Source organism: Cottoperca gobio, chromosome 17, assembly GCF_900634415.1.
Source record: "Cottoperca gobio chromosome 17, fCotGob3.1, whole genome shotgun sequence".
Classification (NCBI taxonomy): domain Eukaryota; kingdom Metazoa; phylum Chordata; class Actinopteri; order Perciformes; family Bovichtidae; genus Cottoperca; species Cottoperca gobio.
The window spans coordinates 3,813,197-3,825,197 of NC_041371.1; the positions used below are offsets into that span (position 1 = coordinate 3,813,197).

A 12,001-nucleotide genomic window follows, 5' to 3' on the forward strand; every position below is an offset into this window, starting at 1 on the left:
ACAAGGATTGAATGAGCCGCCGATCACAAGGAACACTGATTTTCTTATCTTCGCTAAAAAGGAGACGTTCGCATTTTACGATTCAGATAGTATCTGAGATCAGAATCAAGTTGTTGCATAAATGTGCTCATAGATACAAGACTTCAGTAGATCTCAGTGGACTTACACACCGTGCAAAGACCCACTCAGACATGCAGCTAAAACAAAAGGTTGGTTGACGAGCATTGATGCAGATACAGTAGTGACTACAGCAAGTAGGTCAACGACAAACGCACTTCACTTAGAATATGGGCTAAAAAGAGGGAGGCACTAAATGCATCCACACCACCAGCTTTAGCCCCATAAGTCTTGCCTTCAAGGCCTCTAATTGCAAATATATATTATTTAAATTGACTGTATGATACATTTATACCTGACTTTATCAGCATGTTTTTGAAGTAATATTGGACAACACAAAGAATTGTCAATATGAAGGATTTTGTTATGTTTTTCCGATCAGTATCAGAAATACAGGAAAGATGGAAACATTCACAATGTTTCCTTAATTTATACGATATAAAATCTGCAGCAGGAGCCGAGATGCTGGTTTCCATCTCGTTTTTCGCCTGCTGAGCTAATAACAGTGCAGACTTCACGTATACGGACTAATGACACAGGAGACGGGAAAGGCTGGAAATCTTCACTGGTTAAAACTTACTCGGTTACTCGGGCTAACCAGCTGGTAGAAGAAGTGACAAGGGGGGAAAGAAAAGACATCTGTAAAAAAAACGTGATATTTTGTTTATGGCTGTGCACAAAGCAGGCCCAGCAGTGAGGGGTATCATTTTATACTTTCACAAAACAAATTGAGTTTATACAACACAGTACGAGGAGTCTGCAATTCACAAGTCAGTATCCCATATTTAACAGCTAAGTACATCAGGTGTTATGTTACCATTAACATAACCCTTCTTGTTCAAGTGTTGCAGTTTTAGGGCATTTAGTTTTGAAGTGCCACCATCAACCAAGCTTAGGCAGCCATAATTACAAATTCAGTCTCCAAACAAAAAGAGCTAAACAGCTGGAGAGACTCCTAATTATCCATCTTTCAGATATAGTGGGGATTTATTATCAACATATTTACTTAGAAACAGTGCTGTTGCTTTCACTAGATTGTGTTTATTTAAATATTTTATTCTTGTAAAAGTTTGCAATGGCTGCTAGAGTGGGGTTTTAGGAGAGGATGGTTGTTTAATACCCGTATGATTGCATTATATGACAGAAAGCTTGAAAGAGGACAAGCAGAGGAACTCGTATTTTTAGCTGATGAGTCATGATGAGGTGCAAGGGCCCGCTGGTGCATCATAATCTAGATTATGCAAGAATATACTCACCAAATCTGGCACAAGAATAACATTTCAGTTTAAAGGGCATAAATGTAGGTGGTTAAACAGTTCCGTCTGATGTTCATACTGCCTGCAAAAAACCTTGTTGCTGTCATGCAACATGTTTGGACCCAAATGCAGCACACAGGACACCAGGAACAGTTGGTAATGACGTTTAATTTCAGAGCAGAGGACAGATAATCAACACGAGTACATGCAAAAGTCCAAGCAGACGAATCAGTCGGGGACAGGCAGAGGATTGGGAATCGGATGAGACCGGCAGGCAGGTCGGAGGCTGGCAGGGTCTGCAGCAGGAAATCAGTTCGGAACAAAGTGCTGGAGAGTCTCGCATGAATCGAAGTACAATCTAGCAATCAGTGAGCGAGCAGGAGAGGCTTACATACTGTCTTGATTGGAGATGAGATGCAGCTGGAGCCCAGGTGAGCTGATGAGGTGGAGGCAGCGTGAGTAGAGTACGGAGGTGCAGCAGGTAAGGAGAGAAGCAGACAGTTGGAGCATTAAAAGAGTTTCTCTTTTTAAGCAACACTTCCTGCTTCCTTGTCATTATCGCTCATAAAAAAAAATACAGGAGTTATAGCTTGTGTACACAAGGTGCCTGCAGCCACAATCAGAAAACACAGCAGCATGATGGATATCCTGTCAGAGGCGGGCTGGAAGCAATGACAGATTCCTGTGAGCTTAAATGAAAATAATGAAAACTGCGAAACAACAACAGTGTGGTTGTTAGAGTGTATAGTGTCTCCGTTTCTGTTCGTGCTGTTGGAACAGTGAGATTCATGAAAACACGGGATGCGTTTCACATTTTCCAACTTCTGTCTCTGGCAAGAGTCACGATTTAAACGCAGCGAGGAGATGAAGGAGGCGAGTTAGAGACGTGAACTCATGTCCAAAGTTCAGATGTGGGACTGTAGCAGTGAAACAAGGATTGAATGAGCCGCCGATCACAAGGAACACTGATTTTCTTATCTTCGCTAAAAAGGAGATGTTCGCATTTTACGATTCAGATAGTATCTGAGATCAGAATCAAGTTGTTGCATAAATGTGCTCATAGATACAAGACTTCAGTAGATCTCAGTGGACTTACACACCGTGCAAAGACCCACTCAGACATGCAGCTAAAACAAAAGGTTGGTTGACGAGCATTGATGCAGATACAGTAGTGACTACAGCAAGTAGGTCAACGACAAACGCACTTCACTTAGAATATGGGCTAAAAAGAGGGAGGCACTAAATGCATCCACACCACCAGCTTTAGCCCCATAAGTCTTGCCTTCAAGGCCTCTAATTGCAAATATATATTCTTTCAAATTGACTGTATGATACATTTACAGCTGACTTTATCAGCATATTTTTAAATTAATATTGGGTCACACAAAACAATTGGCCGAGAACAGCTGTTAAACGTACTCTTTTATCAAATGAAGGATTTTGTTGTTTTGCAGAGCAGCATTCAACCTGAGCAGCATACTTTATATTCCACGTTTTATCCAACGCAACCAATAGTTTTAAAAGTGCATATGATCTATGTGTAGCACAGTGGGCACATCCAGCCCTTTTGTGTATCTCTGAGGCTGGATTTACACATGTGTCAGGGTGCTGCTAAAGCAGGAAATGATTTGGAGAGATCAATATCAGATTTCCCTCACTGACGGCCATAGCCCCACCGCGACGCTGTCATCATTCATCTAATTACGCACCCCAAGGAAGTCGTGTTTACATTATTTCACTCACTTTGTGATATTGCAGCATGCACAAGTTTACAAATCGCACTTCTTGCAGTTTCCGAATGTTACTGCATCTCCACAAAGGCTCTGTTGCTATCCCTAATACAAATATAAACCCACTTTTACGGAGAAACACAGGCGCTCAAATACAACCTCAAGCTTCTGATCCCTGCATATCTCTTAGTACAGGTACAGTAGTGAAAAAACAAATTCCCTGCCTTTCGAAAGCTAGAGGCTGATGAGAGCTCCGTCAAGCTGAAATGACAGAAAGGGAGCAGTCAGATACATAAACACAGAGAATAGAGGCGAGGCAGTGAAAGAGCTTTACAACAATGCAGCTCAATAAATCGAGGAGGCAGATCAAGGCTGGTACTGTTATCTTGAACTTGCACGGTAGCGAGCCTGCTAGGAACAATAACATGTTATCTCTCGTCTCTGAATAGTGAGCGAGATGGAAAGATCAGGATGAGATAGTCACCAATAAGTCATGTTTTGTTCCTCCGCCTCTCATTTCCTTTTTAGTTCTCTTCTATTTTGCCAAGGTTGTTTCGAGGTGATCAGCTGAGCGTTGCACGGTGAGTCTGAAGGGGAGGTTGAAACATTTATAAACCTATAAAAGCTTCATACATTTCCATCATGTGTCATCATCAAGGAATTCAAGAAGAGTAAGTTAAAACAAAACAGCCTTTTCACACATGGAACCTGCCATTGTCAAGTATTTATTGCCCTTAGTTTTCTTAACAGTGTTCATACAAACGCTTACACTACTCAAGTGTGCCACTATAACCTTGAGAGCCGCACATAGATTTAACTTTCTAACTATTGCCAAATCCATTTGTGTCCACAGTCCGTTACAAGGACAGAGAGGAGGGATAGCGTCACACACAGCTTTCTTCGCCACTGCCTTCAGGCTCACGCAGGTAATGTTACTTTAAAGTCACAGCTGACAGGTCGCTCTCCTGTCCGCGGCTCTGCTGTACTCTGCTGTGGCTGAAGGAGGGTCTCCGTATCCTCTGGAACCCAGCCTACTGCAAGAGAACAGAACCAGGCCATCACCATGCATTTATTATGTGACTGATTACCTGATTCCGCTCAGCTGTCTGGCCTCCAGCTGGGACACTCCTGTCTCTCCCCAGCAGCCGGCGCCCTAACCACACGCCACACCATTGTTTTCAATTCTGCTTGAGAAGTTTATTTTTCAAAATGTTGCTAAAGAAAGTTTTCTTAACTTCTCATTGGAGCTACTGATTGTGGCTACATGCATACATACAATGTGTACATGATACTGAAATAGGGTTGTAACTGGTTAGACATGATGATGGCTCAATATTCACTGGTGTGAGTCTGAAATCAGTCCCTTGCCTTCATAATAAACATCCAGGAGCTTACTCTATGGTGAGCAGTGCATTTATAGTAAAGCTGGAAAGTTTCGGGTGTTATTTGGTGCAACGAATCCAATCTTAAAATCAGACTGCTAAATAAAAAGTAAATATAGTGCATATTCAATATAACAAATAGATGAATAATTGTAAAGCTTTAAATCACTTTCAAAGAAAGAAAGAAAATATTAATTTATTAGTCCCACAAGGGGGAATTAATTGTATCACTCTGTTATTATTTTAACACATTACATGTCAGAGCAAGGGGGCTTATTGTAGATTATGTAATTTTATTTGCATCTATAATTTGGCTTTAGTCGGTGTATCATCACAGCTCAGGTGAGTTCTGAGGAACTCCTGGATCTTCTTCCACATGTGGACTTCAGCTTCTGCGTGGGACCTGGGCTCACCTCCCCCGCAGGACTGGTTTGCCCGCTACCGCATGAAAACTGGAGGGGCAGTGGGGTCCATAAGGCGGCTCTAGGTAATGTCCCGCACCGGGGTAACACACACTCTCAAAGTTGTCCTTCCCATGACGCTGCAGTCTCTCCACCACCTGCTCCATGTAAGCTTTGCTGTCCCAGTTGAGGTCGTCCTCTGAAGCCATGAACAGGAAACATCCTTTGGCTTGTTCAATGGGGACCAGGGTGGCCTTGTTCTCCTCTGCCAGCGGATTATGGATAGCATACTTGCCATTAACGGCCCCTGACTCTGTGAGAATCACCTTGCTGATGTCGATCATTAACGGAGGGAGGATCAGGCTCTTCTTATAGTAGAAGGGCAACCATGTATTGGCAGAGCAGCCATTAATCCACACTGTGACATCAACATCTGGCAGGTAAGAGGCCATTGATAGTGCAATATCTGCACTTTTTGAAATGGATATCACACCGACTTTACTGCCCACCTGTGGAAACACATGCAAACTATTAGTTGCTTTTTACCATTTATTTTGATGCCACACAGATTATTAGGTCTCGGCCTGTTCGTTAGATGTTTTGTGTTGTGTTTGTACTTCCTGTTTTATTTTGTTAATTACCTGTTCTCTGTTGTTTTCAGTAAAGACCATTTCCATTCAACATTTATCTGCCTCTGTGTTGTGCAATTGAGTCCCACCTCCCTTCTGTCTTCATCGTACTGTTACAGTACGAACTGGCCAAAGACATGGACTCAGCCGTCTAGGACAGAGGGTGTGGTTGTCCACCAAGGACCTTCCTCTACGGGTGGAGTCACGCAAATTGGCTCCACGGTTTGTGGGCCCGTTCCCGATCTCCAGGGTCATCAACCCTGTAGCAGTGAGGCTGCAATTACCACGGTCCATCAGAGTACACCCCACCTTTCATGTGTCTAGAATAAAACCTGTGAAGGAGAGTAATTTGGTTCCCAAAACCAAACCCCCACCTCCCCCCGGTTCTTCGAGGGGGGAACGTCTACACGGTCAAGCGTCTCCTGGCGGTGAGAAAGAGGGGCAGGGGTCGTCAATACCTGGTGGATTGGGAGGGGTATGGTCCTGAGGAGAGACAGTGGGTGGCTACCAAGAACATTGTGGACCATACTCTGATCCAGGATTTCCACCGCCAGCATCCTGATGCACCTGGGACGTCAGGTGCCGTCCCTAGAGGGGGGGGGTACTAGTAGGTCTCGGCCTGTTCGTTAGATGTTGTGTTGTGTTTGTACTTCCTGTTTTATTTAGTTAATTACCTGTTCTCTGTTGTTTCTACTTCCTACCCCCAGGTGTTCCCAATCTGTTCGTTAGTGTCCTCACCTGTGTCTCGTTCCCTCTTCACTTCTTGGTGTGTGTATATAGTCTGTTTTGTCTCTCGTTGCCCGTTCGTCTTCGTACTTCGATGTCAAGAGTTCCAGCATTAGTCCCGTCTTCCTGTTTCCCAAGCGTTTGATTCCCCGGCTTCCTCGACCTTGTTTTCGTGACTCGATTCTGCCCTTGCCTGATCCTTGTCTGCTGTGCTGTTACGCTGAGTATCTGCCCGTGTACCAAACCTGTTTCCGTGACCCGACTCTGCTCCTGGATTACCCCTTGATACTTTGTATGTTCAACTATCTATGCGTGTACCATAGACCATTTCCATTCAACATTTATCTGCCTCTCTGTCGTGCAATTGAGTCCCACCTCCCTTCTGTCTTGATCATACCGTTACACAGATTGGCTCTTTTGTAAATAAACATACTGTACATGAACCTAAACACTTTAACCAATAAGTACCGCACTTGAAATGTTTCAAACCTTAGCATTCCAGTGATGATATAATAATAATAATAACACTGTGGTAGAAAGACAAACTCGAAAATGAGCCCCAAAAAAAACTAACAAGATTCTCAGAGATTGGGACTGCACTGTTCAAACAACTCAACCTTATCTTGTTTCTTTAAAAACTCTATTGCTTCTTTGACATAATCCAGATGGACCTCTTTGATGTTCTTCACCATGTCATCATGGCTGTACAGTGCTACGGTCAGAACCATAAATCTATGGCTGGCCAGCAGAGAGGCCCTTTCCTCTGACACACCTCTGCTAAAAGTGTACAGATCCAACACAGCAGGGAACGGACCTTCACCTGGATCAAAAGACATGAACACATAATGGCATACATTTTTATGATATCAAAATGGAAATTATAGTAAATCCAACATACAGCAATTAACTTGTAACAAAAGTAAAAGTAAAAACTACAGCTGCAAGAACTGGGAGTCTCAGGCTCTGCTCTCCCCCTGCTCAAATCCTACCTGAAGGACCATACCTACAGGGTAACTTGGAGAGGATCTGTGTCATAATCCTGTCAACGCAACACTGGGGTTCCTCAGGCGTCCATCCTGTGTCCCCTTCTCTGTTCGCCAACTCACTTGGCTCTGTCATTCACTCTCATTGCTTCTCCCACCACAGCTATGCAGATGACACTCAACTGATTCTGTTTTCCCCAGGTCTGAAACCCACGAGGAGGCTCGGATCATTTTGGTTGCCTAATATTGTCATGTTCAGCACCAGGTTGTTATTTACTCCATCGTCTCGTGTCATTTCTGGTTCCAAAAAGTGACAGCCAAGATGTTAAACTCGATGTTTAAAAAAAACGGTAGTCAACAAACCAATGGGTGACGTCAGGGTAATTACGTCCACTTCTTATATACAGTCTATGGGTTGGAACCTCCGGCCAACGGGTCGTGTACGGCCAACGGGTCGTGTACGGCCTACGGGTCGTGTACGGCCAACGGGTCGTGTACGGCCTACGGGCCGTGTATGGCCCACGAGACCATTTTATCCGTCCCTCGAGGTAATTCATAAACACACGCAAAAAAAATCTAGACAGCAATAGAATAAAACGGGCGACTGACTGGGCCAAGTTCGGGGTCCTTGAACACAACACGTGCGGAACATGTCATCACGTGGTCACGTCATGTCAAAAAACTTCAATATTAAACGAGACGGTCATTGACATCAGCGAATGCAGTGTGGCGAGTGTAAAACAGAAAGGTGGATGCACAATGTCACTTTCCAGGAGAAATGGACGAACGATGATTTCTTTGTGGAAGTAAAAGGCCAGTGTGCCTAGTTTGTGCGGAGATAATCTCGAGCGTCATTACAGCACGAAACATGCCAAACTGCACGAGCTGAAAGGACGAGTGCGTTTGGATAAAGTTAACGCTCTTCGGCGGAGTTTGGCCCAAAAAGCAGCTCTCTGCAGAGCGTAACATAAAAACATGGAAAGATAGATAGGTAGACCACCACACCAAGAACAGACTGTTCCACCACTGCCATGTGCAATTATCACTTTATTTTCTATCAACCACTTGGTACTTATAATATTTTGTATTCTATTTAATTGTTGTGTACTGCCTTTTTACTTCATATGTTCTTTTGATGTGACAAGATAAGTCTCCCCGTTGTGGGACCAATAAAGGATTTCTGATAAAACAAAGATACATGGATAGAAAAGTTGCTTTTTTGCACAGCATAAAAGAAAGGTGAAATGAATGGGCTGCATCTTAAAAAATGTTGCAGAGGTTATGAGTTCAATAACTAGTATGGCCCTCGAAGGATGTAAATAATAAAATGGCCCTTGATAGGAAAAAAGGTTCCCCTCCTGGTTTATATTAATAGTGTTGTTGGTTGACAATGGATTCTGTGTCAGAAAGAATAAGTTTAATCCGGCTTTGTCCACGAAAGCAGCACTTGTTAGAAGAATACATTCACTGTTTTGGTTTCTTCAGGGATGTGTTAAAAATAATCATGATAAAATAGCAGCATTTGTATTTTAACTTTACTAATTATTTGATGTAAAGCATGACAGAGACATAGACTAACCTGGGGGAGTGAACAGGACACCTCGTATATTCCCCTCGTTCACGGGGTGCCAGGTTGACCCCCTCTCCAAGCAGAAGCCTCTCATTGGTCGCCTCTGCCAGCATCCTACCCTTCCCCTCCTCCTTGTCATGCACAGAGAACTTCACCATGTGTGGGTTTATTGAATTTGTTTTTATAAACCTTTTGTGCAAAGTATCTGGCCTCATCGACCACTGCAGACCCATGGGTTCAATCCCGATGTAAGTCCCGCTAAGGGAGGGGTCTCTCTTCAGGTCGATCTCCCCGCTCTCATCAGCTTTGTAGGAGGCCGAGGAGCTGAACACCACCCCCTTCTCGTCAGTCGATCTGGCTCTCATGGTGACCACATGTCCCGACCTCAGCCTGGCCACCTTCACCTGAACGGGCTCATCAAACATGCACCTGGCTCTCGGCAGCAGCCTCAGTCTGACTTGGGCGGACATCTCTTCTGTTCTTTTATTCACAAGATGAACAAATAAAATGGTCACTCACATTATTTCAAGAGACTTTGACATGGCAGATACATACGTTATAATGTTTGTGTTGCACCCTGTTTGTCTTAGTGTCTCCCAATGTCTTTTCTACAACAACTCTACCATCTCCCAAACCAATTTAAGAAATACAATAACTTTTACGGTGGAGAAATGGTGAGGACCCAAATGCACAGCGGCAGACAAAAATGTTTAACAAAAAGAGAGCTTTATTTATAAAAGCTTAAAAGTATAAAATAAGGTCAAACGTAAAGTGAAAACACAAACCAGGATGACACAAGGACGCACGCCAGGTAACATCAAAGTAATATGGATGATGAACAGATAAGGAACAATGGGATAGACAGGTATATATACACAGACACAAATCACAAGAACGAGTCACAGCTGGGGGGAAAGGGCAAAGACACAAGGGCAGGGTGAATGGACACAGGTGCTTCACTGTTGACTAATCCGATAAATAATTTGATCTCATCTGTCGGCACAGAACGTTCCTCCAAGGTGTGTGACCAATCTAAGTATTTTATTGACAGTGGAGAAGTGGACTGTGATTAAACCTTTTGGATTTTAACCATTTTGTGAATACATCTTTTGCTTGATTTCTCTCATGTTGTGAGCCACTACACAAGATAGACATAGACACGGTCACGCCTCCTGTCATTCCTTGTGTTTTCCCTGGGTCGCCTGCTTGTTTCTCTCTCTGTGTATGTGTCTGTGTCATGGGCGTGTCGCCCCCCTCACTCTCCCTTGATTGCAGTTCAGTCAACTCACCTGCTCCAAGCCTCACTCCTGCCATCCATTAACTCATCAACCCAGCAGTATATCAACCCCAGTCTTCAGCCACTCGTCGCTAGATCGTGTACTCAGCTACAGTGGATTCCTGGCATCCTGTCCACCCACCTCACCCTCACCCTCACCCTCACCCTCGGCCTCCACGAGCCGGATGTTCTCCGTCCCCTTTCCCTGGAAACCCCTTCAATAAACCTCCTACCTATTGCTCCAAGTTTGTGTCCTGCGTTTGGGTCCTTCCCTTGTTGCACGCGTGACAGAACGATCTAGCCACCATGGGCCCTGAGGACTATGACGTTTTGAAGACTGCAATCTCCAACCAGGGACAGCGTTTGGGTTATCAGGAGCACACGCTGCAAACCGTTGTGGATCAGTCGAGGGACATCACCTCCACACTGGCAACGCTCTGTTTCCAACAGACCCAAGCTGTGGCAGCAACCTCTGCTCAGCAACCAGTAGCTGCCCAACAAGCTCCTCATGCCTCTCCAGTTTCTGAGCCTCACATCCCACCCCATCCAAGTATTCTGGTAACCCCAACACCTGCCGTGAGTTCCTAACACAGTGTCAGCTAGCTTTTGATGCCCAGCCATCCCCCTACAGCAGTGAGGTAGCTAAAGTAGCTTACATTTTTAATCTGTTGGAGGGAGCCCCACTTAGCTTGTACAATGCCCTCTATGTGCAAGGCTCCACCACAGCCCAGTCTTTTGTAGCTTTTTCAGCTGAATTAAGCCTTGTTTTTGACCACCCTGTACGGGGGCAGCTCGCAGGTCAACACTTAACAAAACTGCAACAGGGCAAGCTCAGTGTCCGTGAGTACATAGGAAAATTTTGCAGTTTGGCAGTTGAATCAGGCTGGAATGATTCTGCCCTTATCACTGCATTTCAGATTGGTCTTAACAGGGATATTGGTCGGGAGGTGGCTTTCAGGGAGGAGGTTAGGTCCTTAGATTAAGCAGATTAATCAGAGTAGGGTCATGCTTGACTGTCTCCAGCTGAGAATCTCCGAAGGATGAGAGCAGGGGAGTGCCTGTACTGCGGCCGGACCGGCCATTTCCTGTCTTCCTGCCCCTTTCAGCCAAAAGACTAGGCTCACCGGTAAAAGTGGGGAAACTGGTGAGTCAAACTTCTTCTCCACCCTTCGAACGCCTGAAGTTTCACGCCACCCTGTGTTGGAATCAAGAGTCGTTACCCCTGTTGGTTTTAGTGGATTCTGGCGTCACAACCCCCATTTTGACTGGACCACGGCAAAGTTGTAAGTTGGAGTCCCTTTTGTCATTCATCATGCTTGCAGTCTGCCATTCCCCCCACAGGGGGCACTGTTACAATCACGCCACTAGTCTGTGAGCCTCCAAACCTTTCCAGCATTCCCCTCGAATATCATGATCTCGGTGAAGTTTTTAGTAAGCAACGTGCTCTCGCTTTGCCTCCCCATCGCCCCTATGATTGTGCCATTGACTTACTCTCTGGTGCTCCCCTACCTTCCAGTCGGCTATACAACCTGTCACGTCCTGAGAGGGAGACCATGGAGAAGTAAATCAAATAATCCCTCGTTGCTGGCATTACTCTTCTCATATTGGTGCTGGCTTCTTTTTTGTGTCCAAGAAGGATAAATCCCTACTGCCATGCATTGACTTCCGAGGGCTGAACAACATCACCATTTTTAAAAAAAAAGTACCCGCTACCTCTGATCAACTCAGCTTTTGAGCCTCTCCATGGTGCCACTATCTTCACCAAGCTGGATTTGAGGAACGTGTACCACCTGTTTAGGATTCGAGAAGGAGATGAGTGGAAGACAGCATTTAACACCCCCTTGGCTACGTTGAGTACCTGGTAATGCCCTTCGGATTAACCAACGCTCCTGCGGTTTTCCAGGCTCTGGTCAACGACGTGCTCCGGGACT

At 44.8% G+C, this 12,001-nt stretch overlaps 1 pseudogene; it reads right to left on the reverse strand.

The window, feature by feature from the left end:
- Positions 1-4,297: 4,297 nt before the first annotated feature.
- Positions 4,298-9,655, reverse strand: LOC115022677 (acyl-coenzyme A thioesterase 5-like; annotated as a pseudogene).
- Positions 9,656-12,001: the final 2,346 nt, after the last annotated feature.